Below are 4,377 nucleotides of genomic sequence, written 5' to 3' on the forward strand. Positions count from 1 at the left end.
GCGACGTTGACCTCTCCCGCGCCCTGCATCGGGTTTCAATTGTAACCGGGTGACAAGGAAGGACTAATTAAAAGGCGATTTTTGATGCAAAACGCTTAAAAACCGCGCGTTCAAGGACATCCGGGTTGTTGGTTGTTACTAATTCTTGGTTCTCAGTTCGTACTTGTCGGTTATTTTTTTGTTGATGCTACTCATCTGAATTCGCTACCGTGTCGAGTAACCATTACCATTTACTCGGCGCCCGTATTTTACCTTCGCAGCCCGGAGACATCGACTTGTTATCCGATCCGTCTTTCTCTCCAATCTTCACTTTGAGACTGTGCCACACGCCCCAGGGTTTCCACCGAACCTACCTCGACGTGGAACTGAGTGATCCTTTAACCGAACGTGGGGCATTTTATCAAAAAGAAGGAAAAAATCTTTTTATTCTTTCCCAGAATTCGGTTTGTGTCCAAGTTTTCAGGAGAATTGTAAGAACCTACTATTTTTATTAAACAATTTTATGATGGTAACCTGTCTCAGTGAGTATTTCCACTCCCACCCCACCGAATGACCGCTTGACCATCGGGAAATTTTTCCACCCAATCGGCAAACCTCACACTTACTCGTAACTTTAAAATATTAAATTTTTTTTTTTTTTTTAAACTTTTTAAAAAATTAAATTGTATATTATATATTATCAAATGCGGTAGTTGCTGAGATTAGAAAATTATCGTTCTTTTCAATGTGGATGACATCTTATGACTTTTCAAAGCTTAAAGTCGTCATGTTGCTTCACTTCCTCCTACTATATATCGCACAAGGAAAAAGATAAGTAATAAAAAACAGGAATTTTTGGCGTTAAAAAATAAAAGGAGAGATACACAACATTTTGATTTAGGCTAACAAATCTCGAATTAGGGAAAATAAATAACACGATAAAATAAAATTATTCTTGACTACTAAATGGCTGTGACAGTAGCATTTAGCGTGCTGTTCTGAAGCACCAGATCCGAGATCAGATGAGGTATAAAAATTCTCCATGTGCCAAGCATTTATTACACACGGGCTTCGTCTGTAATAATTGCATAAGAGCTTGCTTACTTGCAATAAAAACACGAAATAAACATACATTCACTCTTCAGTTTCAAAAATGCATTTATTTATTGTATTTAAAGTAATTATGTCTTTATGACATTTATTCGTACACATACTTATTGATTATAATGCAATATTTAAGGTTATGCAGAATTTAGATAAACGTATCAACGCCCGAAAAAATAGATAAAGTAAGAATTCTACATTTAAGACTATACCACCTTCCATAAAGATTGTAGAAAAGCCTTTACTGTTTAATTCTGAAAGATCGATATATATTAATTTATTTTATAAGCGGTCAAAATTTTATTAACTTTGTTATCATCCATTTTACATTTTTAAAAGAATATCATAGAACGAAGCACTGTTCGTATTATATTAAATGTTCAGTATAACAGGTTATAGTCTACCATATGAAGGTACATTCCGCCTAATAAGATGCTTTCGGAGATTTAAAAGGCTCAAAAAATTTTTTACAGCATGTTAAAGTGGACACATCTCAAGCCCACTCAATGACTTCTACTGCCTCACAAAAGTAGAATAAAGACTTCACTAGATCAATGTGATTATAAAAGTATTTAAAGTTGAGAGAGTAAAAAACAAAGGATATTGATATATCGCACCCCGGCAGGAGACGTGACACAACTCAAAAAATGGCAATTTTGAGATTATGTCATTAAAAAATATGTATGATGTGCCCCAACATTCACAACAAGCGTCAAATCTCTATCTCGCAAAATAATAAAATTTTTAAAAGAGCAAGAAAAGTAACATCACTCAAAGACCTCACCTATATTTAACCGATAACATCTCACATTCGACGAGAGCAGAGCTACAGATCCATAATTACTATACTATAAAATATAATAGAATTTACCGCCATAAATACTAACCTGAAATTTAAAAGCAGCGTATACTATAAGTTTTATAGTATTATTTAAGGAGAATTTTCTCGAATACTGCACTTTTCTTGCCGGGGTGCGATATAATAAAAATTTATCATCATTTTCAGAACTAACAATTGCCTGGGGAAGATGCGATAAATCAATAAATATATTTATATATCATTCATCTTTTTACTCGTCTCTTCAATATTCGAGAAATAAAATAATCTAGAAAATAGATACGCATAACTGAGATACACAACCAAAGATATTACAATGACATTATTGGGAAAGTCACATTTCAATCCTTTCCATCGACTCCAAGATGCCCAAATACAAACAAAAGCACCAGTAATCATCTGCATTAATTGCAAAAATGTAATACAGAGAGCTATAATTTTTAAAATTTTTATGCCAGCTGTCATTAACGCAAAGTATGTGTACATAAAAGAGTGTACAAAATAATTCATTACGCAAAACTAATGATTAAGTCCTACTTGTTGAAAACCGAGATATCTGCATAAAATAAGTGTGACGATATGATGATACCAATGCAAAAAAATTAATTTCTTCTTTCTCAACACGATAAAAATACTATCTCCGAATTCTATGATTTTAGAACAAGCAAACAGCCAGCCCCAAAACACACTGGGTTGAATATTTTTCAGAATTGGTTCTAAGAAACAAACTGAATAGGAAAATCCCAAGTTACGAATGACTTGTACTAGAGTAGGAAAGGTTCTAAAGGTGCCACAAATGCTGAATACAGCCAAGGCCGAATTCCAGAAGAGTAGTGGTTTCTTCAACTCTAGAGCATTGCGATTTTTCATTAAGCTCTGAATGCCGAATATCACAATTACGTATATCGTAAACCAATACAGGGAATGGTGCCAATAATTGTTTAACTATTGTACTCTGTTATATCTGTCAACGAGTTTTTCAAATTGGAACGGATCAGATTTGATTAAAGTAGTGTTGTAATCGGATTTTATCATCTTGAAGAGCCTGAAAGTAATAATAATATTTATAAAGATTAATGCGTTGATGTTATGTTTAATCCTAATCTAATTAACAAAGCAATCCAATCTAAGAAACTTAGATAAATGTATTATAAAGCAATGATTCTGAAGAAAAGTCAGGAACATTTTAGTGCGCTACACTAAAATGGAAAAAATTGAAAATTGCAGGAAGTATCACAGGAGCTACCGAAGATAAAAGAGGATTAGTCTAATTTAAAAAGTAAAATATAAAAATTCTTTTTTATGGTCACTCCGACCAAGTGACCATTTTAAATTCTTTACTTTCCAATGATAGTAAGCTTGACCGAACTGAAATTCAGTGCACAAAGAGGATCTTTCTTACTGTCAAAGTGCAGAAAAACATATAAAAAGTTTCAGCCTTCAAAATAACAAACGCAAAACTCTTACCTTTGTTGACCACAAATGGCAGAGAGTTTATAACACACTGATAATTGGTCGCAGATTCACGTCTCACCAACAGTCTGGCTAAGTGAGACTATCAGTGTTATTTTCTTGTGACTAACGTCTAAATAGGGACAAATATCTAATGGTAAGTCCTCCCGGATGGCGCTCCCTCGTTGGCAGATTGCCCAAATGATGTGTTGCTGCTACAATCGCATTCCATTCTTTACTTGTATTTAATTATTCAGTTATAATTAAAATCTTAAAGCAATTATATTTTGTTAATTTTGTCATTAAATTTAAATTAAATAAATACGAATTTAAAATTTCTCAGAAATTGAATTTAAATTTTTTTTTTATGACAAATTCTATGAAATAAACATTATATATGTGGAATAAGTCATATCTAGAACCAGTTACGAGTTTGGTAACTTTCCTTGTAACAAATAATAATGTATAAAAAACACCTTAGCAAAGTTTAAAATTGCACGTGTCGTTATCTGTAATGAGATTCTATTTTTAAAATAATAACTTTTATATCATTAATTTTAATGTGAACATAAAAGGCTTATTTCTCAGAGTTGAGATTAAATTTTTAAAATATCGTAAATATTATTAAGTAATAAGGTATTTGTTAAGACCTCTCCAATTAGAGATATGGTGCATTATCCCATATATCTTCTACTCTTCATCTTTAAATTAACCACTACGAAAATTTAATAGCACCAATACCCTTAATATACAAGTAACCATTCTAACATTCGTTTCTTGATATTAATCTCATTCTCAAATATTAAACAAATTAGACTTGAAAACACATACACACACATATTATACACATTCAGGTAATTTTTTTTACTTTTTTGGGTTCAAGAGGTCTAAAACCGTGGTTATTTGCAAAAAAGATAGCAGTCAAATATGACACAATTTCAATACTTTATCTTGTTTATAGATAACAACCGGAAAAGTAAAAACAAAAAGGAAAACTTTCTTTT

This window comes from Centruroides vittatus, unplaced genomic scaffold, assembly GCF_030686945.1.
Source record: "Centruroides vittatus isolate TY-2023 unplaced genomic scaffold, ASM3068694v2 contig_223, whole genome shotgun sequence".
NCBI classification, from domain to species: domain Eukaryota; kingdom Metazoa; phylum Arthropoda; class Arachnida; order Scorpiones; family Buthidae; genus Centruroides; species Centruroides vittatus.